The 25,316-nt window shown below is 46.0% G+C and overlaps 1 protein-coding gene across 1 annotated transcript in view; it reads left to right on the top strand.

The window, feature by feature from the left end:
- The window catches only part of LOC144821548 (GDNF family receptor alpha-4-like), a 739,131-nt gene that overhangs the window by 427,631 nt on the left and 286,184 nt on the right, over positions 1 to 25,316 (top strand). The window lies entirely within an intron of this gene.

Genomic DNA, 25,316 nt, shown 5'->3' with positions numbered 1-25,316 from the left:
GGTGACCCCCAGGACCCAAACTATCCAGGTGCATCAAAGGGGGAAGTGACAACAGATGGAATCTATAAGAGAAGAACTATCTGTTTACTGGGTGAGGTCTCCTCTAGGCAGGGAGTCTGTTTCCTCCCTCTTACTTAAAGACCTGCTTACTGTCCCTTGAACTGTGTAGACGGTTCCAGGCTGCACAGCTGTGCACATCAGCCTTACCCACTGAGGAGTAGAGGCGGGTTCACCACCATGACCATCCCATCTACACCACACCAAGACATCTACGGAAGCTGTTGTTGTGAAGGCATATTCTGAATAAAGATCTAGGAATAGTTGCAAGAAGTGATTATGAGGTACAACACCCACTGAAAGAAAAAATATATCAATTGGAAATATAATAGAAGAATGGGTGAGACATACAAAGGGAAAGTGAACAGTGATGGAAATTGAAAAATGTTCTTTGGAAAGCCATATATTGGTGGTAGGGTATGCAGCAGGAAGAAGGTATAGGTATGAAGAGAGGAGTCCTGAGAGGCGGAGCCATGAGGGACAGATTCAGAACAAACCGGTGTATGGTCTTTCAATGCGCATTATTTTTACAAACTACGCCCTCCCCAAAGAAATTGACAACATTGAGATTGGCAATGCTTTACTTAGGTGTCCATAAACAGACAGCATTTTAAGATAGCTAACGGTCTCAGGGCACTTGCTCCAGAAATGTATGTGTACCAAGCACGTCTCAGGAAAAGAGATAGGTCTGGTGGCACAAGCATCTGCCGAAGAGACCCGTGCGTGTGGTCACACACAGATCTGTTCTGAATATGCTTGAATCCTCATGAAATAGCTCAGAGGGTTAATGTGCTTTCTGCAGACCACTGCATGCAGCCTCCAGGTCACAGGTTTAAGATAGATCACTTGGTTGATATGTCTACAGATCTTTGTGTGGTCTCCCGGTCATAAATTCAAATCCTGGTAAAACAGCTCAGACATAACTTTAAGGATTTTTAACTCAAACCTTTATTCTTAGACTCTTAATAAAATATGTACTTTTCAGGTGTGTTAGACTTGGCATCTTTTAGCGTGTTTCCCCTCGAGTTTTTGCTTTCTGCCCTACCGGTTTTGACTCTGTTTTTGCTGGTATAGCATAGTATCAGTGGTAAAGCGCTGGTACTCCTGTGGTAAATTGTGTTATCATTGGAAGTGCGATTTACTTCTTAGCCCCCAGTAACGGGCACTGTGGGTGCCGGGGCTTGTGAGTCCACCGCTGCTCGTGGGCCTGCAGCACGGATTGTGCCACCCATGTACGTGGCCCGAAAAAGGTTTAAGTGTATGAAGTTTGGTATGCCTGAACTCAGCGTCTAAAGACGCAGCCTTTAGCAAGAGTGTCCTTTTCATTCTGAGTTCATGAAGGCCACTTTTATAAAGTGGGTATTATTTTGCTCGGTCATCCCGTGTGCCTGTCTGGTTTTTGGGACAACAGATGGCTGGGGAGCGGGGTGGCTCCAGACAGTCTAGGTAGGTCAGGAAAGGGCTAAATAGACCTGGGTTACGATGTGGGAAGAGGGAGGGAATCTCCTTGCCCCTCAAAGGGCCTGGTCTGCCTCTGACAAAGCCAGCTCAACCTCCTGCCAGGAATTCACGCCAGAGACGGTCCAACTTGTTCTGGCCGGACACAGACACCCTCTGCCTGAAAGATCAAAGGATTTTTGGAAACAAATGCTGGGTCCTAGACCCCTGAACTTTAGAACTCATCTGGATCAAGAAGACTGCACAGAAGAAGAGCCGGAGAAACTGCTGAAAGCAACGACCGCTTTGCTGCGTGCTTTGCTGGGCTGACCTGCAGTGGCTGCTTCTGTCTTGGGCAGTGAAAGGCCTGTACTGGACTTTCTGCAACCGAATTGGTGAGATTCTCCAAGGGCTTGAGGTAGAGCTTGCCCCCTGTTCACGAAGTCTCAGGAACAGCAAAGACTTGAGGTTCTTCGACCCGCAGCACTGGGGACTCTGTGTTTTGTGCTGCAACCCGAAGAACGCCCCTTGACGATGTCTACGAAGACCCTGCCAAACCCGTGTCCTGAAGGCACCGTAGAGGGCACCGCCGCAACGCCGCACCACGACCCTGGGCTCACCGACGACGCCTGCCGGCGCCATCACCGAGCCGCTGATCGCACCACGACCTGAGGGCCCCGCACTCCGCACGGCCTTGCTTCACGCTGAAGCTTTGGCACTGCAGAGTTCACCGCTGATACACCGTACCATGACCCTAGTCTCACCGACGACAACTGCTGATGCCATCACCGAGCCGCTGCTCGCACCGCGACCTGTGGGCACCGCACTCTGCACCGCCTTGCTACATGACGACGCCATGGCCTTCCTGACGCCGCCACTTCCTGCAAAATCGACGCCGCTGCTTGCACCGTGATTCGGGGGCACCGCTCGTAAGGTTACACGACACACCGCCCTCATCCCACACCGCAGCCTTGGCCTACCGACGCCGGCACCATCGACTCCAGTTCGTCAGCCGACAACAGCGCTTCAGCAACGACAACGCCGCTGCTTGCACTGTGACCTGCTAGCACCGGGACGAGCACCACCTTCATCTCGCCCCGCAACCCTGGTCTCACTGACGACGCCATCTGACGCCGCCACCGAGCCGCTGCTCGCACCGCGATCTGGGGGCACCGCACGCTTCACCGCAGCGCTTCAAACTGCAGCACTCGATGCCTGTTGGCGACAGAGCTCTGAATCCCATCAGAAAGGAGCTCAACCTGCAGTGCAAGTGACTTCAAGGGCCCCATCGCCCTGCATCTCTGAAAGGTACTGTTTACGGGTCTTCCCGACACCGTAGTTGGCCTGCGACCCCGCGGTCAGCTAGAACTTTTTGGGGGATTTGTTGTTCATGATGCCGTGATAGCCCCGGACGGAGCTTTCGACATTAAGGAACTATTTTTAAAAAGCATATTTTGAGAAGTGAAGATTTTGAAGTATAGTAATGTGGGTTAAGTATATAAAAATTGGATATTTTTCTGAACTGGTGTGGTGTTTTTTTGTAGTGCGTACACTGTATTACTGTTTGTTATGTGCAAATGCTTTACACGCTGCCTCTAAGATAAGCCTGACTGTTCGTGCCATGCTACCCAGGGGGTGAGCAGGGGTTATTTTAGGAGTGTAACTCCCTTATCCTGACTAGAGTGGTGGTTTCTGCCTCGCTTTGGCGCAGGTCTCAGCTAGCCAGAAATCCCAAATCCAACAAGGTGTGAATGAGTAATGATCTAGGCCTAGTATTTAGTGCCGAATACAACATTTACAGCAGGATACAATGTGTTTTGCAGCAATAAAAGCTGCTTTGCATCTATGTTTTTACTGGTGTCTTGACATACTATTTCTGCACTTTTTTCTTTAGAACTCCTTTGAATGTTCTTATTTGAGATCTTGAAGAAGTAGGACACTTGCATGTCTCAGTTTATCTGTTGGTCATCTTATCAACCGTGGTGGCTGCTACTGAGCAGTGGTGGTGGAGCGGGGTCGGAGGGGAAAGAATGAAAAAAAATAGCACTTATCTGGGTACTGCCGCCACCTCTCCTCCGTCCTCTTCTCTTCTGACTCCCGGCAGCACACAGGCTCCCAGAGTCCCCTAGCCAATCACGACTGCAGTCACCAGAATGACAGCAGTGTCATGATTGGTCTGTGCCGCCTGGTTCTGCGCTCAGACGGGGAGTGGGAACCCGTGCTTGTTCTCCACCCGACTGTGCAAAACAGCTGTTTGGAGAACATGCTGACTGCACATGACTGTTTGGCCGGCCCAAGACAGCTGGCCAAACCGTCATGTGCCCGTGGAGAGCGCCACCACTCCTACCCCTGCTCTGGCCAGCCCAGCCCCGCTCCTCACCTAAGTCAGTACGGAAAAAGAAACTTTTAATAACATTGCGTTATTATCATTTTATTTTACCTTTTTGAACTGCTCATATAGCAGTGGGGTAGCCCTCCTCCACCTTGGCGGAAGAGCCGCCACTGCTTATCAAGTGACAGGCACAGCATCTCTTTATTTGAATATGAACCCGGATGCAAAATATGGCGGTATCCTGTTGTGCACCGTAGACTTCCAACATCCACTCCAAACCAGGACAATTACTTATTGATATTGAAACAAGGCTTCCAGGGCCTGGCCGCTGGATTGGGCAAGCTGAAACCAGATCCAATCTGCAGGCTGCTCCTTGGCATGGCACAGAGCACACTGGGTGTGAAATTATTGCTGTGTGGCCCGAAGTGCCAGAAATGGATTAATCATATATATTGTGTTTTGACGTTGTTTGTATAGAGCAAACCTAAGTGGGCATCTACGAAGAGCCGAGCAGTGGACAAAGATTAAATGTGAAATTGTTGCTACGTGTCACATATTGCCTGAACCAGGGTCATCGTGATATTTGTATTTCGATTTATTGTTATTTAAAGTACTTTGTCTTTCAAACAATCACAGGCATAAAATAAATGTAAACTCAGTTCATAAAAATACAATTCCCCAATTCTAAACACAATCAAAAACGCCCAAGATTTGTTATCACATCTAAACAAGTATTGGCAAAGCTAAAGGTCTGTTGTTGGCTGCAAGCCTTTTGGCTTTGCCAGTGCTTGTTTTATTTCATCATCGCTTTTGGAACACTACATTGCTAGGAGAGCTGCTGGACACTCGTTCTTACAAAAAAGATGCCAATGAGCAAATATGTTTTTGATCTAAAAAAACACACACATATCTGTAGCAGCTTCTAGCCTTTAGAGAACTACTTTATGTGTGTAGGAGCACCTTGCAAAAGGGCAGAATGAGGCCATGTAATGAAGATAGCCAATGGCTGAAATGGGCGGACCAACTGCTCCAAGTTTTAGGCTGTAAGTGGGTGGCATTGATTGTGAATGCCACAATAACAGACCAATGGATGCAGAGGCCTGGCTGAAACAATTCATGGCTGAAGGTAACAACAGATGCCACAACCGGAGTTTCCCACTCTATGCCAGCTGTCATTAGGAAGGTAAGGATTGGCAGGACATATGAAGAAAGTGGGGTGTGCAATGCAGGACCGTGTAATACACAACATGGCTCAATGTACTTACAACAAACAATTATTCTGTTTGTGAGCATGTCTGTATCCACGTGTCCACCTCACTTGAAGTTTTTCACTCTCATTTTCATTTTGAAAATGTCCATGTTTTGTCCCGTGACCCTCAAAGCCTTGCCCAATTAATTGCAATTTAAAGTTAGGTCGAGTCAGCATGATTTTATTGTCATCAGCCTGTTTGTCTGCGATGGGGAGGTGAGGGGGCCCGTGGGAGTGGGTGGGGGTGAAGGGAGAGAGAGTGGTTGTCTGTGTGTCTTCTCAGCGACGCATGACAGCAGTCAAACAATTTAGTAAAGTACATCGCCGTCTAGACCACAGCACAAAAACAAGGATAAGTGTTCCCCTTCTGAACCCATCTCTTCATTACCACTGTAGACACTGCCACCTTGTGGGCAATCGAGAGAAGGGCTGTAGAACAGGCTCTTCCTATTCACAGAATCGGTCGTTTCCGACAGAATAAAATTGCTAATGAACTTAAACCAATTTGTGATTTGGTAACTTGTTAGTGAATCTTAATTCTGTTTAGTGATTCTACATTTGGAAGGGGTGTGTGTTTAGGGCTTTCCTTTCAACTATAGAATGACGTGCGACCGAATGACAGGGCATATTATCAAGAACAGGCGATAAAATGATCGCCGCTTTACCGGCAGGAAACTAAGCGGCGATAATGGGTTTGATAATATGCTCTTGTGAATTCCCATAGCAGCGCAGGTTCTGGTGTTAACCTGGGGGCATAATATCAAGTCCATTATCGCCGCTATACTGGCAGTTTTCTTCGCTAAAGCGGCGATAATCGTATCACAGAAGAGGTGTGGCGCCGCGGCTAGGGCGACTGACTCCGGAATCTGGGGGTCACGGTTTGATCCCTGCCACCGGCGGCAGGTTAGCCCAGCACATTGTGACTCTGGGCAATAGCTTGCTTAATCTTCCCAACGGCCCCCAGCGCCTAGAGACCCTTACAGGTGATTGTTCGCGCTTTACAAATGTGGATTATTATTATTATATTCTTGATAATATGCCCTGACATTTGCAAAATATGCTTATTTTACAAACACCTGAAAATAGGTGGCAGCTATTTGTTAATAGGAAGCAGTCAATATAGGAAGGCTTCACCAAAGGACCTGTACCCTTTTTGAAAGATGAAACAGTGAATGTTTAAGAGCGGGTAGTAGTCCCACAGACCACTGCCTACTCTAAAAAAATGAAACTTCAGCGTTTCATTTTTTTTTTTTAACGCATCCAGTTTTCCTTTAAGGAAAATGGACTTCATTAAAAAAAATTACTTTATGAAAATGCCATCACAGACATGGTGGCCTGCTGACCCTGGCTGGCTACCATCCCAGTGTTGACTGCAATTCCTAATGGGCCGCAAACTGCAACCTGCCTCATTAATATTCATGAGTGTTAGAAATGGGGTTTCTGGTTGGCTAGGATATGCAAAAAGAAGAATTGATGGACAGGATGCAGAACAATGTCATATATTCACCCCAGTCTAGAGATCTGGGGCTAAATTCATTGTTTTTTTGCTCACCATACCATTGTGGAGAAGTGTGGCTCAGGGGTTAGAGGCAGCAGACCCGGAAGCTGAGATCGGTCCTGGACCAGGGTTCAATTCCCTGCCTCGGTGGGGTCTTGGGCTAAAAATTCCACGGACTCGATAATTCCCGCCCCGGTGCCTTCTCGACTCACGGGTTCACACTCTGCGACTCTGGGCAATAGCTTGCTTAATCTCCACAACGGCCCCTCGCGGCGGGATGCCTGACTTTCACCTTGTGGATACCCTGCTATCTCACAGGGGAATACCAGGAAGGGTTCCCTAAGCAAGCGCCGGGAAACCCACTGCGGGTAGCTGTGCGCTATATAAGCTCAACTACATTTACATTTACATTTACATTCCAGTTTAGACCTAGCCATATGCAAATCAGTCGTGACCCTGCACCCAATGGGAACAGTCCAGCCCGAACTGTCTGGCCAGGTCCTCCCTGGACTAGAAACAAGCATCCTATGACCGGTTTCGGGCTTTCAGCCCTCATCATCCAGGATAGCTTGACTCCAGTGGCATGGAGAGCACATGACCCACGTCGGGCATACCCGTCCCACTCGGGGTGACAAATGCAAAAAGAACAATTGGCTAGGATATGCACCTCAGCCAGGCAGAACCCACCACTCTAGTCAGGGTGAGTCCAATTTACACCAAGATAGCTTGTGCTCAGCCACTGGTACCTTGGCGCTGAGCAGGCATGCTTATCATCAGAGGCAATGTGTAAAGCATTTGTGCAGCACTCTCTCCCAAGTAACACAATGAATGCACCACAAAAAGAGATCCCACACAGGATTATAAAAATAGTTCTCTATATTATGAATCACAAAAGACCAAAACAACATGCATCTAATAAGTACTTAGCAAATAATACAGGTTTGTTAGGGAAAATCACATTAATCGCAATGAAAACACAGAGCACCTGCGTTCCGATTGCACTTTATTCGGTAATTGGTGTGAGCCCTGTTGAAACAATTGCATCCAGAAACAAAATGTAGGGCACAGGAACACCTGCGCGCCTACTAACCATTATATGGAAATTTCACAACATTACGTGTCAATTATCCCACATACTGCAAAGAAAGGGAAGCATCATGATTACCCAATACGCAGTTGCTTTAAATGTTTAACGACTATGCAGATAGTCTAGACCCCCTGCTTAATCTGTCATTGTTCTATCCACGCGCCAGGACACTCTTGAGTAACAGTGCGTGATACAAATCCATTTATAACATAACATAGTATTGCGCTCCTCTTGGGGTCCTCTAAAGAGGTTTTCTCTCTCCACTGTAGAACCCGGAATAATGCTCCTAACGGTCTCGTACAAGGTAAAAAGGGGGAGGGTACAAGCTCAAGGGGCACGCTTGGCGGCTCGCTGCTGTGTGCTCAATCCGGCAGCGCGTGAGCGCATGGTGCAGCTACAGCATCCCAGCACCGTGGCCCCGGCCCAGATAGAGGAGGTCTCTTCTCCGTGCTTCGGGCTGCAAGGGGTGTCTTGAGGGACTGCACTGAGCTGTCCTTGGTCTGTTGAGACAGGCTCAGGGGTCTGACACCAGAGTGCCAGTACTGTGCTGTCAGAGTAGCGGGAAGGTAGGCGAGCTGTTCTGGGCTGTTCTCCCTTTGTTGAGACATCCTCGGCGGTCCGCGATTAGCACGGTATCCCAGGAGCAGTCCGCTTTGCCCCAGGCAAGGCGTCGACAGTAAGGCTTCCTTGCACCCAGCTTGAAATGCTGGTATCTCTCTCCATTTGCAGAGGGCAGCGCTGGAGGGCACACAGCTCTTGAGGTATGTGCTGTCCTGGAGAATGATTAAAATGTTCCACGTGCTGAATTAGAAGCTTAGGGTTGCCGGACTCAGAGTCCCACGGCAAGGAACTGATGATCCAGTTTCTTTTCTGGACCTGAGACTCTGAATGAACAAGGGCAGGCCTAGAAGCTCTTGGAGAACACATGGGGGTTCAAAGGAAGCAGCAAGCAGCAGGCCAGCATATTTAGGTCAGGTTGCAAAGTAGCAGTCCTTCCTGCAGCCTAGAAATCAGAAGAGCAACACAGCACAGCAGTCAGTAAAATGTCTGTCCCTCCTGGCCGTACTGCAATCCTCTGGCAATGTGCACATGTAAAGCCAGCAGCATCTGGTTACCACCTCTACGCAGTGTCTAAAAACATGGGGTCAGAGACTCAGTACTTATGCTCACAAATGCCTTTGATGTAGGGGTGACTGCAAAAGAGTCCTTAGAAGTGCACAACAATCCCTTTCAGCCCAGCTCTGGCCCCAAATGATCAGTAGGGGGTACATCAGCCCTTTTGGTGAGTGCAGGAAAGTTAAGTGTGAACCACCTCTCCCTCTCCCAGCCCAGGAAGACTTTCAGTATACAGATGAATGTAGATGTATCCCCTGCCACACGCAGCCTTTCCTTTGTTGCGGCTGTAAGTATTCACAAATTGTAGGTGTCAACCAGACCAGTATTGGACACAGGCTGCAAAGCACAAAGAGTTATAAACACAAAGAAATGGCTACTTCTTAAAGTGGAATTTCTAAAACAGTAATGTGAAATCCAACTTCACCAGTAAGTACGATTTATCACTACCATTCTAAACATACAAAATGGCAATGCCACTCCTTTCTGATCAGGAATCACCACTTAAATGTATATTAAGGAATTCACAATGTTAGCCTATGAGAGGAGTAGGCCTCACAGCAGTGAAAAACAAAATAGGCTTTTTTGTCACTACCAGGAAATGCAAAATATAATCGTACATGTCCTACCTTTTACCTACACAGCACCCTGACTATAGGGATACCAAAGGACTAACTTAGGGGTGAACTCTGTGTAATAAAAGGGGACTTTAAGGCTTGGCTAGTAGTTTTAAATGCCAAGTCAAAGTGGCAGTCCTTGCGCACACAGGTCCTGCAGTGGCAGGCCTGAGACAGGTTTGAAAGGCTACTTCTGTGGCTGGCTTAATCAGTGCTGCAGGCCCACTAGTAGCATTTAATTTACAGGCCCTGAGTATATGGTATACCACTTTACAAGGGACTACTAAGTAAATCAAATATGCCAAAGAGGTGTAAACCAATAATGCTATGTTTAGAGGAGAGAGAAAATGCATGTGGCTGGCACAATCAATGCTGCAGGCCCACTAGTAGCATTTAATTTACAGGCTCTGAGTATATAGTACACCACTTTACAAGGGACTACTAAGTAAATCAAATATGGCAAAGAGCTGTAAACCAATAATGCTATGTTTAGAGGAGAGAGAAAATGCACTTTAGCACTGGTTAGCAGTCGCAAAGTGTCCAGAGTCCTAATGCCACACAAAATAAAAAGGTCAGAACAATAGGCGGGCGGAAGAAAGCAAAAAGTTTGGAGATAATTCTGCAGAAAGGGCCAGGTCCAACAATGAGGCAGGTCGATTTGTGACCCACTTCTAATCGCTATTTAAGAGGTGTACATTTTTGTACAACAGGAATTGCAATATCCTAATTTTGATTCAGTAAGAATCACAATTAGGCAATCACAATCCCTAGATGTTGTACATATGGCCCTTTATCAGTTATTATAATAAACTCCTCCATTTGCCTGGCCATGGTGGAGAAAGAGACTGCTTCAAGTGGGGCACTAAAGAGAGACACCAGGCATATATCAAAGTTGCCATTGGAACATTGAGTCAAGTAGAACACAATATAGAGTTTTCCTTATGCATTGCTTTTGCATTTCTACCTATTATGCCCAATATCAGAGTTATGCTGCCTTGGATGGACCCAGGCTTAGATTCACAGCAGAATAAGGATTCACAAACATTGTGCTGCCAAACATCTCTAGTGGGAAACAACAGGACACAGCAATGCAATGCCTACACAAGGGGAGTGCAAGTGTATTGTCTCTGCATAGACCCCATCCCAGAGAAAAAACGCACAAGACATATGTTAATGCAAATTCTACATGTCTGACAAAGCACCTGATCATCGAAGTGTTTGGTTTAGGCTGTAGAGGTCACTTCTGGATAGATATAAATGTTATGTTCAGGCTGAGCTATCTCTTAGTCCACGTTAGGTCAGACACCCAACACCTGAGCTACCCTCAGGTGTCAATGCTCCATCAGCAAAGGACAGGGGTGGACACTGACACTGTGTTGAGTGCATGAGGGCGCGCATTAAATATACTGGAAACCTATAAATGCAGGATATGAGTTGAGTTGTTCTTTGTAAAGTGCAAGAACATTTAAAGGCGTATCGGCGCAGAACTAACACATGAAGATAATCAACAAAGTAGATGAGTTGAAGAGCCGTCCTAAACATAGAATGTAAATAGCTGACTCAGGAAGGCCAATGCAACAAGCATTGGCATAGGTCAATGAGTCAGGTGGATGAGCCATCATAATCTAGTCTGACATCTTCCAATACAATCACAGGCAGGGGCGACGTGAACCCCTCGCGACAGCAGGAGTGGGGTTCTCTCTGGGCGTCTTCTGCCTGCAGGCAAATCTCACAATTAGCACCATCCAGGAGTAACAGCGTCAATAGAAGAGCACGCAGAGGCAAGGGAAAAAGGAAAGATGAGTAAATGGAAAAGGGACAGAAGGAAGGAATATTGAAGGAAGGGTAAACTAAAGTTAGGAAGGAAAGATGGATGACTGGGTATGTGGATAAGTGGGTGAAAGGAAGAGTGAATGGATAGGTGGGTAGACAGGTGAAAGTGGGGTAGAGTAACATGAGATCTAGGAGGATGGATAGACAGATGGGTAAGTCAAAGGATGAATATACGAATGGATGAATGGATGGATGGGTGGATGGATGGATGGATGGATGGATGGGTGGATGGATGGATGTGTGGGTGGGTGGGTCGAGGGATGGATGGAGAGATGGAGGGATGGATGGAGGGATGGATGGATGGAGGGATGGTTGGATGGATGGATGGAGGGAAGGATGGATGGAGGGATGGAGGGATGGATGGATGGAGGGATGGATGGAGGGAGGGATGGAGGGAGGGATGGAGGGATGGATGGAGGGATGGAGGGATGGATGGATGGAGGGATGGATGGATGGAGGGATGGAGGGATGGAGGGATGGATGGATGGATGGATGGATGGATGGAGGGATGGATGGATGGATGGATGGATGGATGGATGGATGGATGGATGGATGGATGGATGGATGCAAAGCTGCATGCATAGATGATGGATGTGTGAAAGGATGGCTGGAACACCCGATGGACAGAAAGGGGAAATATTGAATGATGGATAAAAGAATGAATGGATGCCAGAATTTAATGATGAAAGAGTGGATATTAGTTGGAGGATGAAATGGTAAAGGATGAATGAATAGATATGTGGATGTAAGAGTCGAGGGAGCTCTTTTAGGGAGGGTTGGGCTTTCTTGCTTAGTGCAATCAGAGCTTTGGTAGTCAAGTCAAAAATAAAGTTTATTTAGATCATTGATCTCTAAACCAGAAAAATACACAATTGTTTTAAAATTATTAAAATTACTACTAAAACCACATCTCATTCCCTTACGGACACTGGAGTTCCATATCCTCCATCATAGTTATATTAAAAACAATTTCATACAACTAAAAAACATTCAAACATCCTATGAAAAGATGGGCTTTGGTACAAAGTGGGGGGTATTTTAATTTTAAACTATTCCCTTGACCACAACCAGGTAGCATCTAATAACTGGTGCTCTACAAGATGTTTAGAAAGCCGATGACCATTTCCTGATACACCTCAAATCAGATGTTGCCAGCTACTTTACAGAACTGGTCCACGTCCGTCTCACTTCTTTTAATGGTCTTTGGTCAGCCTTTAATAAAATAGTTGATAGGCCAGTACCAAACACCTTTTAATCTCACTTTTTTCACTTTCATCACTAGTGCACACACGCTTTCTGAACACCCTGCTCCGCTGTAAACCAGGTGTAGAAGCACACCAGGGAAGCATTCGGCTTCTCTGGTGGGAACCCTATGATGAAGCATGTCACCGACCAGGTCGGTGAGTGAGGGTTCCTTTTACAAACACTGGTTATGTTGATTTTCGTTTCTTTTGTTGCTCAGAGCGACCGCCCTTAGGTTGCCTCATCAGTCGCTCTTTCGTTGTTATACATAGAAAGCCGGTGAGCCCGAACTCCTCACCAATTTTAGTGACTTCTTGCAAAAGACAGATGAGCCTCTAGTTAGCTCTGCCCTGCTGTCCAAGAAGGACTTCTTCAAAAGGAATTTGATGACCTCAATCTTCCATCCACTAGTGACAGTGCCAGATGAAAACAGATGTTAAGGATGAAGGCAAAAGCAGCTAGAGATTTTAGAGTCCTCGCTGGACATACATCATCTAGCCCATTGGAGCAGGTAGAAAGATGAGCAAACGAGGTGGATGTGTTGACTATAAACTGAAACTAATATATCCTGAGCTATGTACCCTTTTGGCTATCATCATGATAGAGGCACAAAGACAGATTTGAAGACTAAGGGCATGGTACCCAGTTATGTAGAATTCGGGTGATAATTAGTGCATATGGTAATTGATGATACCCTTGTGTGGGTTATTAAATGAGTGACATAAATAACTTCTCCTGAACTCCCCATCTCAGAATGAAGCCTAACATGTCTTAGCATTTTATCCTGATATATTTCCTAATTCTTTTTTGGTGAAATCTGTCAGGAGGAAATTGCAGAATGTGGTAACTGAGGCACAACTCAGAATTCCAATTTGTGCGCAAACCTCAATTTACGCATGGAGTAGAATTTAAAACGTGACTTTCAATCAGGATCTAAGTAAAGTCCATACGTTTACAGAAAGGAGGGATAGATAATGTGAATAGAGATTTGCCTCGCTCTGCAATGCCATTAGCCTGGCCTCACTGTGCTGTAGGGTTGACTATATTCTAATGTACCGGAGTTGTATTTTACAGTGCTTCATTCTCTTAATGAGGCGTCAAAGTGCATTTGTGGAAGGGTAGCGCACTACTTTGTTGAGTGCCACATATGAAAGGGTACGTGTTTGTCTGGGAGTTTTGTGATGTCACGACCAGAGTTTTGCACTTAGTAGATATTGTTGCTATGACTTTATGTGACTTTCAAGAGAAAATGAGTGAGAGGTAGGTTTCTCAAGCTTTCAGTTCTAATTGATGGACTGGAGTGTGTGAGGACAGTCTATGGCCTATGTTGGATGTGTTTCAAAGTGTGACTACGAATACACTGTCACAACTGTGTCATGGAAAAGCATACAGCTGCACTGGCAGGAGGGTGCAGGAGAGAAGTGTGATGATAGAAATGGCTGCCCAAGCTGATACCTGCCGTCTGTGGAGTGGTCTGTGTATATACAGTTTGAACCACATACAATACGGAGCTAAGAACGAACACGGGACCATATTATCAAGAAAGGGCGATACATTATAGCCGCTTTTATCGGCAGGAAATTGCCGCTAAAGCGCCGATAATGGGCTTGATAATAGGCCCTTGTGAATTCCCATAGAAGCCCAGGTTCTGGTGTTAACCTGGGCTTCTATGGGAATTCACAAGGGCATATTATCAAGCCCATTATTGCCGCTTTAGCTGCAGTTTCCTGCCGATAAAAGCGGTGATAATGTATCGCCCTTTCTTGATAATATGGCCCACAGAGACGATGGAGGCTACTTTGGGTGATGCAAACTCAGGGATACAGGCAGTTACGAGACCCAAGAGTGCATCTAACTAACCCCAAACTGCCTCTGTGGCAGGAACAAGTGATTTAAACTTCACAGTCCAACTGGGCCTACCACCCACACTACACTTGGCTTAAGGCAACAATCACCTGGGAATAGGAATGCATACAGGCCTCGGAAGGCTGGGGCAATAATAAGAATCACTGCTAACACCTGATTACAGACTATATAATATTTGTCTGTCAGTCTCTGTTTGAATAGCACCTGTTATGAATGATTGGAGAAAGCATTAAGACAAAGCAACATTCCTGCCAGATATGTGTTTTGAGTAACCCTGGGCAAAGCACAACGCTACGTTCACGTAGTTTGCGAAGTTTGCGCTACTTCGCACTACGCGAACTGCGCGCAGTACAGTGCAAACACGCATAGCGTAGCATAGTGCAGCGGTCATTTTGTGCTTGCTCGCGGTCCTCAACGTCAAGTTGGCGACCGCAAGCAAGCAAAATGACATCCCAGTGAGACTTTTTCCTCGTTCGCGATCAGCAACATCAAGTTGCTGATCGCGAGCGTGGAAAATAAACCTCCCGGTGAGATTCTCAACGTGGGGAGGTCAGGTTTCTCATTGCGAGTGGTCGCGTATGCTCGCGATGAGAAACTACCAGTCCGCGTTGAGAAATCTGCTGCTCGAGTAAAAATCTACTCGAGCGGCAGAAAACTACAGCTCGCACTGTGCAAGATGCCGTTTTCAATGATTGCACAGTGCCGGATGCTTGTCCGCACTGTGCAATCATTGAAAACGGCATCTTGCACAGTGCGAACAGGGTACTACGCAGTTTGCGTAGTGCTACATGTAGTTCGTGTAGTGCGAAGTGCATTTCGCGTAGCTACGTGTAGCGCTACGTCGCGAACTGCGCCCAGCCCTAGTTTTGAGCCTCTCAAGGTTAGAAAAGTGCAATACAAATGACAATTCAATATGGTATCACTGCCTCCATCTATTACACGGATAGAATCTTGCATTCGCTGTGTTGTGCTTTGCTGAAGTCCCTTTTAGACCATTGAGCATTGCCCGAACTATATAATGTCTCGAACAAGTCCGCTCTCTAGTCAGATTAGCCCAGCCCACTCCAATAACAGTGAAAAACGCATGTTAGTAACTGAAATGAAGCTTCCCTGCTTGGCCTGGTTTCACTGTAAACAATGTTCGTCATGCATGCATTTTATGACATTTTCAAGTGGACGATAAATTAGTTTCCGGGCACTTTTGTGGGCCTCCGGACCAATAAAACATTGTTAATGGCTCATGAATGCCATTACAGGCAATGGTACAGGCGCAGATTGGGATATATATAATTTCTTTGACATTAATGAGATATTTAAGCGGGTTCAGAGACTCGTTCCATTGCATTATGAGACCCTTTATGCGCGTCATTCATCAAAGTGTAAAAGGAGATGGGTCCCTGCTCCTGAGACAGCCTCCTAGTCTTTAGGAGAGAAACCGGAAACTGCTATATGTGTGATTGTTCAGGGCTTGGAACATATGGCCTGGTGTGCTGACAGACACGTCACTAAGGGCCATATGTATCAAGAAACCCATTTGCGATTCTCAAATAGCGATTTTTAAGAAATCGCTATTTGAGAATCGCAAATGGGTATGTATTTACAAAATCGCATTTTTTTTGCGATTCCTTAAAAATTCCTTAATTGCGATTAGCAAATTGTGAATCGCAATTAAGGAATACTTTCCCATTCATTTCTATGGGCCAGGAGGCCCATAGGAATGAATGGGAAGTTATTCTCAATTTGCAATTCGCAATTTGCTAATCGCAAATTGAGAATTATTTCAAGGGTGCAGGGGTGTCCAAAGGACACCCTGTTGCACCCCTGAAATATGCATGGGTGCACATACATGCCCTAGGGCATGTATGTGCGTCACATGGCACTTTGAAAAATGCAAACATTTGCATTTTTCAAGGAATTCGCAACTTACCACCAACTAGAAGTTGGTGGTAATTTGCGATTCCTTAAGGGCATTTTGCTAATTTGTTTTGGTACATACATTGCAAAATAAGGAATCGCAAATTTTGCGATTCCTTATTTTACACCAAATTTTTCTTAATACATTCCATTTAGCAAATTCGCATTCGCAAAGGCCGAAATTCTGCGAATTTCGGCCTTTGCGAATGCGAATTCGCTTGATACATATGGCCCTAAAAGGCGTTACAAATTACTCACCGACTTTTTGCGACCGGTCTGATTTTGCAATGTCACTTATGTACCTATGTACTAATAGGTTGAATTGCAAAATCTTCAGTAGCCAGGCACAAGTCCTATAAAAAGAAGTGGGGAGACTTACAATGTGCAAATGACCTCATGACGTCACACGCTGAACGTCATGGGTGCGGAACTATCTGCCTCATGAATGTTAATGAGCTAGGTCTCTTTTTGCAACCCCCTGCAATGGCTGCAAACACAGGGCTGGTAGGCTACAAGGAACAGCAGTCCACTACCCCTGTGTTTACATTCCCAAATGGGATTTTTTTTAACCCCTTGGGCGCGGCCGCGATTCTGCGCCTGTGCGGCCGTTTTGAAGAGTGGGCGGGTTCATGACGGCCCCCAGCCGTCATCAGCACACACCCACCGTGATGCATGACGGCCGAGAGCCGTCATCAGCATGGAAGGGGTTAAAGCAAATCTCCAAAGGGACATTTTCCCCTGTGCGAATCAGTTGCCACCTCCTTTGGGGTGTTGGTAAGTGATCAACCATTAATATGTACCATTCCACCTATCCTATAGCAGAGGTTACCCCTTTCAATCCCCTTTAATTGAGATTCGGAATGGATCATAAAGCCCATTTGTCAAGTCGGAAAGGCTTTTCTGACTTGCAAAATGGGTTTAATAAATAGTCGCTAACCCTATAATTTTGTGAACTGCAGGGTTTACAATTACAAAACAACTTTTAACCTCATTGCTGCTGGCGACGTCCAGCGGACGTGGCGTGCACTACATCGCCCGCGCAATAGAACGTTCCACACTAGCGCGGAACGTTCAGCGCAGTAAAGGGGTTAAATCTGGAACTGAAGAGCATATTTATCATTGTTGTTGCATCACCCTTGCGCCACACAAGGGGGCGCAAGGGCGACACAACAACAAAGTCAGATTTGTGAAGCCACGCAAAGCCACCTTGCGTAACCCTGCGTGGCTTGATAAACCTGGAGTAGCGCAACACAGCGCAAACCGCTGCCTTAAGTTATTCTGCCCGAGAGAGGCGTTCCCAGGGGAGGTACAGCGAGGAGAAATAGCTTCACTTATCCTCGCTGTATGATCTCTGTAAGTGTGCCGCAGCACACTTACAAAGAGGAAAATGCCTCTCAGAATTGTTTTTGTGCAGGAAGGTGCCCCTTCCTGCACAAAAACAATCCCGCCTGAAAATCAGGCACCCTAGCACCATGGTGCATGGATGCCTTCGTTGGTGCATGGTAGCACATTGTGCGCCAGGGCAAGGAGAGGACAGGAATGCACCGTTTCTTTTTAAATATGGCAGAATCCTGCCCTTCCATGCAGTGCGAGCAGCAGCGTAGCATGCGGCGCTGCGCGAAATAATGAGGAATCTGCTCTTTGATTCTTTTCTGCTGAAATCCGTCTTTGTAATCTTCATTATTCGGAGCCGGGTCTTCCTTTTCTCAGTCTGAGGCTATAGCCAGGATCGCTGCCCCCCTAAGGCAAGGTAAGAGACCATAACTTAAGGTGCCAGCACAAAGGGGCACTACATTGCAACAAAAGGCACCAAATAATTTCCTGTGTATTAATGTATGTGAGCACTCCAGTGGTAAAATGCTATTTTGCATGTAGCGCTAAAGATCCTCTCCTCATTCCGTATTCTTGCCATTCTGCACCTTTTACCATGACCTTCCTATGAGGCTGAACCCCTTCCCTGTGCCGCAAATTCCGACGCAGGGGGCTAGGGGGTGTGCGCGGCACTTCAGCGCCCATGACGGCTCCACGCCATCATGCCTTATGGGCGGTGTGTGCTCATGACGGCGTGGTCCCGTCACAACCCCACTCACTCATTAATTCGCCCGCACAGGCGGGGAATTAGTGCCACGTGGGAGGAGCGGCATGACGGCTCCATGCCGTCTTCAGCACACTCCTACCGTGACTCATGACGGCGTGGAGCCGTCATGAGCACGGAAGGGGTTAATGTTGCTCAGGATGAGAGAGAAAAGAAGAGAAAGAGAAGAGAAGAGAAGAGAAGAGAAGAGAAGAGAAGAGAAGAGAAGAGAAGAGAAGAGAGGAGGGAGAGGAGCGGAGGGGAGAGAGGAGAGGAGGGGAGGAGAGGAAGGGGACGGGAGGGAAGGGGAAGGGAGGTAAGGGTAAGTGAGGGAGAGGAGAGAGAGAAGAGAAGAGAAGAGAAGAGAAGAGAAGAGAAGAGAAGAGAGATCTTGACCCTCTTTATAGCTTAAGGAGACAGAGCCTCAAAAATGAAAACTGCTTCCACAAGGTTAGAGCGTTATCGATTTAGCGTCAAGTAAGTAATCCAACTCCAGACTGGGTTCTCACGTATGGGTGCTGACGAGAATGGTGGACGGCGTTAATGGAATTGAAGGAGGCTAAAGAGTTGAACAAAGTAGCCACCCCATGGCTTATGGTGGGACCTGATCCCCAGCTATCATCACAACTCACCCACCGTCACTGGCCAATAGGCGTTTCAGGGTTCTGAATGCGTCAGTCCCACAGCTGCTTGTGGCCTTGCTTGACCGAATGGAGGGTTGATCACTGGATTTCTTCACTTCCTACAACGTCTCTGTCCCCCTGTTCATTCCCCTGTGTGGCAGGAGCCTCAGTCTTCAAGAGATGACATGTTAGCTTGGAACCTAAGATGCTCTTTCTTGATCCTGGGCCTCTGATTGGTTGTGTGGGATGGCCAACCAAGCTCTGATGCCAGCATCGCTGATGCATGCCACCCACAACAGCTGGTAGGAACAACAAATAAATAGAGATGGCGGGACTGCTCGCCACCTCATGTACATTCGCAACGGAGAATTTAAGCACAATATCATTGCCCACAGATATAGGTGGTACATAAAGGACTCCTCCCCTCTATTCCAGAAACCAGACAAAGGTAGCAGGAGGCGCCACCTGCTGTGAGACTTCTCACCACCGTTATTTGTCAATGGATCTGCTAGTAAAAATTAACTAATGGATAAAAAGACCAGCTTAATTCTCCATTTATTCAATCTTTATTTAAAAGAGTAAAATCTCCTAGCATGATCTGTATTTTATTCGTTTAATTTGTATTTATTTAATCATCAATAGCCTAAAAAAGAAATGAAGTAAATTCAAACATTTGTGTTTATTAGCTTAATAGTTTAGATACGTAAGCAAAGTTTTATAAGACCACAATCCCAGGACACAGACATCAGCATAGGACAGAATAGTTCCCGAAGACCATCTCACTATTCTCTCTAGTTGTTCATCTCATCAAAGGACTCCGCACCCATTCAAAAAGTTAAAGTTCAGAAAATGTCAAAGTCCTTACGACATAGGAAAGATTCAGCAGTCCGGCAGCATGTTGGGGTGCAAAAAATGAAAATCGGAAAGCAAGCATTTCTCTTATTTTAAAACATCCTCTTTTATACCCTTTTTCCTTAACTAATCTTTCTAAAAAAGAAACTTCTGGAGTCTTTAACTGTTCTGATTGGACAAGTCGAGGGATGGATGAGCATAACCTCATCACCTTATTGTTCGTATTTCCGCACAGTCATCAAATATGAAAGTCAGCTTTGTTTCTTAGCAGTCTTTTTCACTTGTGTCCTTTAATTTGATATTACAACTAATTTTCCCAGGCTCACAATGCGGATGTTCCTATTTTGTTGGCATCAAGTTGAGTTTCCAGGGCACATTGTCCTTGACCTATTCTGCACAGTTACAGACAGCTCACGCTCGTCTCGAGCCCAGTCGCGCATGCGTACAACACCACAATCTCGGAGTCGCAGAAACCTCCATTTTGTCCTAGGCCACATGGGCCCGAATGGGAACTATTATAGAAACAAAGAGACAGCTGTGAGGGTTATATTCAGTATAAACAGAAGGCGCTCTACCTCTAGTAAACGTTACGTTTGAGTGAGAGAATAATGTCTGTGGCGTGGTGCGTGAAGAGCGAACGGGATAACCCTAACCGTTCTGAGAAAATCTAATAGACCTTCATTACTGAATGCAAAACAACACTCTCGCAACCACAAAGCAGTATGAAAATATGTAAACACACTTAACAATAAGGTAGAGAACAACAGCAGATCTTTAAGTTTCAATTATCCGGAGATTTTAATTGGATCCACATTCAGCCGACACGTGTTTCGTCGTGTTCAAAAGTGGAGTCAACACGACTCTTCAGGGCTGGAAAAAGACCCATGCATCTATGGGTAGATGCTAACGTCAGTGTAGTTGGGCGGTGAATCCTGTAGCTGAATTGTACGGTAATCCTAGCGCGAGTAATCCAATTGCATTATGTTCCAGGTTAGAAATTCGACCTTTCTATTTCAGGACGTAGGCGCTCGCTGAAACGCGATAGTAAAGAATCAAGAGACTAGACACGTGTAAGTGTCAGAGTGTACCGGGAGGGGATCCAATAGACAAAGGACTGGAGTGTTCTAATTCGTTTTCTTTACACAAGTGAATTTTGGATCCCTCCTCTGTGTGTTCCCGGTCGCCGTGTTCCATGAACGGTCCGTTCATGGAACACGGCGACCGGGAACACACAGAGGAGGGATCCAAAATTCAGTGTACCACTTGTGTAAAGAAAACGAATTAGAACACTCCAGTCCTTTGTCTATTGGATCCCCTCCCGGTACACTCTGACACTTACACGTGTCTAGTCTCTTGATTCTTTACTATCGCGCTTCAGCGAGCGTCTACGTCCTACGCTAGGATTACCGTACAATTCAGCTACAGGATTCACCGCCCAACTACACTGACGTTAGCATCTACCCATAGATGCATGGGTCTTTTTCCAGCCCTGAAGAGTCGTGTTGACTCCACTTTTGAACACGACGAAACACGTGTCGGCTGAATGTGGATCCAATTAAAATCTCCGGATAATTGAAACTTAAAGATCTGCTGTTGTTCTCTACCTTATTGTTAATTGTGTTTACATATTTTCATACTGCTTTGTGGTTGCGAGAGTGTTGTTTTGTATTATAGAAACAAACACAATTAAACGTTAATTGTTGAAATATAACCCTTCTGTTTACCTCCCCCATACTATGGTAACCCTGTTAGTTATTACCTAGCAGATAAAGCAACATATAAGCATAGTTTACTCACCATTCTCCATCTTTTATACCACAAACAAACAGACAAAAGCATATTCATGCCGCTTTTTGGTTAGATTATAGCAATTGCGTTAAATATAGACGTAACAAATTCCCTTAATTAGTTGATTATGGTTTGCAACATAAGCAAGTTAGTTTCCCACGTGTACTTGTATGTGTGCATTCTATTCTATGTTGGTTCATTTTCAAAACCACACGATTAATTCAAAAGGCTTCACAGATGCACAATATTGACCAATCAGAGAAAAGGAATTTTAAAAAAGCAGCCCAACTAACCAACCAAAATTGGCGGGCATGTCCAAAGTCCCTGACAGCCCATATACCGAATGCAACATGCCTCGCATAGCAGCCCATGCACTGCCCAGGCTCGACCTAAAAATATGAGCACAGGCTCAAAAATCCTAGCTTGGAAAGCGCTGTTCGTTAAACGTCCAGAACTAATTGAAGGTATTACATATGACTTAATGCCACCTGTCATCTCGAGAGGGCCATGCTGCTCCTCATGGCATTATCCTCACCAACAATAAGTTTAAAAACTGATAGGCACAGTAATGCTTGAAATATTATGAGAAAGATTGGATTAATCACAGTGGTTGCAAATTTTCCTACATTGGCTGGAAGAAAGAAAACAAGCAAGCCCTTGGTGATGCTAAACGATGCTCTGACTAAAAGTACCACCTGCAGACGTGGGGGCGAGTGGAAAGGAAAATGAGCCTGTGGTCGTCATACCACTGAGGGGGATGCAAGCAACGTCAGTGGAAAAGAAAACTGGAGCAATAGTTGTAACAAAGCAACAAGGCATTTCTGTTGTGGAGCCCAAGCAATATAATTAAGTAAGGATTAGTGGCCAAATATAACATTTTAATTCTATTTTAATGTAAAAAGCGGTAATCTGATTTGCTTTTCAATTAAGTTTTCCTCGTGCTTCTTTAAAGTTGTTTGTTTAGTGAGTCAACAAGCCCAGAGAGTCTGCCAAGATTCATATCTGACACATTCAAATACCTCCAGCACCAACAACAAATTATAAAATAGGATTTTGAGTTCATAGAAAGAAGACCGCGAAACTCCAAGCGAATACACTGAGACATTGGCTAAAAAGTCAAGAATGTGTGAAGGTGTCACGTGACTCACAGGTCACTTGGCGGGTACAGATTATACAAAGAAACTACTTACCTTTTGTATTTCAGTATTATCTGAATTGTGACTGTGTGCCTGTATTGCTGTTATATACCCGGATTTATCTATATCACAAATGTACTCATGTCCAGGGGCGGCTCCTCCATTAGGGCGAAGGAGCATCGGCCCACTACTTTCTCGCAGTGCGAGAAGCAGAAAAATAAAATGGTAATTTAAATACCATTGATGTTTTGCTTCTCACACTTCGAAAAAGCAGAAGGGAATGCCTGGTTGGGGCGGGTGGGTTGGCTTGCCCAATGCTGTGGGCCCTGACTCTTTGGTCGGCCTTCTGGGGTTGACCAAACCAGTCTTGCGCACTCTGAGATTTCTCTATGTAGAATGCATGCAGCATGCATAGAGAAAATGGCCTCTCCATAGGCTCCCGGCTGAGTGCCGTCCCCACCAATCACAGCGCTGCAATTGCAGCATTGTGATTGGTTCATGACACGGGAGTGGTGGCTATCTGTGGCTGCTTCCTGTTCAGGAGTCCAGCAGGAAAATGCGGGACCCAGCCAGGAGCTGAGGCGGCACGGGGCCTGGTAAGGTAAGTTAAATAAAATAATTAATTAAACCCCCTGCCTCCTCCCCCCCCACGAACACCCATGCGACGCCCGCACCCGCGAGTCATGCCAGCCACGACTGCTCATGTCATGGCTGACATGCTGCCAATTCTATCTTGGCCAGAGACCAGTAAGAACTTGTTGACCTGGGCGAATTACGTCAGACAGAGGATGGGTGACTTCATGCCCCGGCCTTGCATGAAGCACGGGAGCTCGGGTTTAATTAGAAAGTTCTTTGAGTTTGTTGAATGTGGTTTGGATCTTAAGACTTATTTCTGGTGCCTAATGTGTCCTTCTTGTTGGAGGCCTAGGTGTGAGCAACACAAGGTTGTGGTCAGAATTCAATTCATGCTGTGTGACATTGTTCTAGCAGATACATGTTTGAGTTGGGTGAAGTCAGAGGGGAAGTTTTGGGGTTAGAGAATCTTCTATGGGTGGTTCGAAGGGATTATTGATTGGTGGATAGTGAGAGCTTTGCTGATAAATGGATAGGTCAGATCAGGAGTGCAATCGGTGGAGAGGAAGGGCGAGGGGCCAGAGGCTTTAATGTCATTGGTGGAAAGGAAGAGCCTGACTCTTAGGGGCACAGGTGAGTCTCATCAACAGAGAGGAAGAGGGAGAAGCCCATGGGCATGAATGAATGTCATAGGTGGAGAGGAAGAGTTGGTGGGTTAGGGACATGAACAAGTCACACGTTTGACTTCTTTCTCTTTCAACTGGGAGAACATACAGCAGCTGTGCCTGGCTACTGCGGGTACACGAAGTTCCCCGCTCCCAATCTAAATTAAAGATTCGGCAGAAGCAGCCGCAATTTTAGTTTTACACTTAGGTCACTGTCGCCAAAGTGTAGCCATCCATGGGATGAGAACTTGTGGGTTGAACCAAAGAGTGACCACATTTTCTGCCTCTGCAGAGTGCCGGTTTTCATTGCAATCGAACCATAACACATTGCCCCTGCCATGCTACCAATGATAGTAACAACACAACTACTAACCATCCCACTCCTACAGGTGTTACACGTCGGTCAATTCCAGCCCCTAAAGCTTTAAGAATGGCTTGGAGAGCAAGTAATGATCATTTTTAGGTCGAGCCTGGCGCAGCGCCCATGCGCTGCTCTATGGGAGGCTTCTTATAAGTACTCAAATCTTCTCCGTGTGGGTCTGACTCCTCCCACACATCGGATTGGCTTTTGCGTTTGTCTTTCACGAATGAAAGCACTCCAATGGCTAAAGGCGGGTGCAGGTCCCACCTCTTTTTGTAATATTAACTCCTACAGCGTTTTGCTCTTGGGAGCGAGCAGCAGCGCACAGGGCGGCAGCTGCATTCCTGTGCCTGCCCCACCACTCCTCTCCAGCTGCTTGTTTTCATTAGCAGACTGCTCTCCATGTTTGCACCCTCTCTCACTCTTCTTTGTTTGTTATTTGTAGTGCTGTCTGAGTGTCAGCTTCAGCTCAACATCCTGTGATCCTAGGCAAATCACTTAATTTCCCCGTGCCGGTCTTCCTCCGAAAAAATGAACGTGACCATGTGTAATGGAACTGGAACTTATGTAAACCACTCAGATACCATCGGGTAGAGTTAGCGCTATATAAAAACTGCAAAAACAAATAAATACATGCAAGCGCATTCTGATTCAGGATAAAGACTTTTGAAAGCTAAAACACAGCTTTATTGTAGATTTTCATAGCGCTTACTGCCCCTGACGAGGCACTGAAATGTCAGTGATCGAAAAGCGCCCCATCCGACTTTATTGAGAAGTTGACAAGCGATTACAGGACACTAGCAAAATGTTTACAATAATGTGAATCTCCTAAAAACATGCGGGTGACAGTCTGGTGCATGTTATAAGTCCATTGTTGGCTCGTACATACAGTTGTGTTGTTTGTAAATAATGTGTTCTCTAAACAGCAAGGAGCCTCAGGGGGATAAGACAGGGATTTATATAGGCCGCCCCCCACTCACTACATCAAAAACTCTCATA

This window comes from Lissotriton helveticus, chromosome 2_2 (genome assembly GCF_964261635.1).
Source record: "Lissotriton helveticus chromosome 2_2, aLisHel1.1, whole genome shotgun sequence".
Lineage (NCBI taxonomy): Eukaryota > Metazoa > Chordata > Amphibia > Caudata > Salamandridae > Lissotriton > Lissotriton helveticus.
Note: the sequence above shows the minus strand (reverse complement) of the source record. Positions and strands in the feature narration are given on the sequence as shown.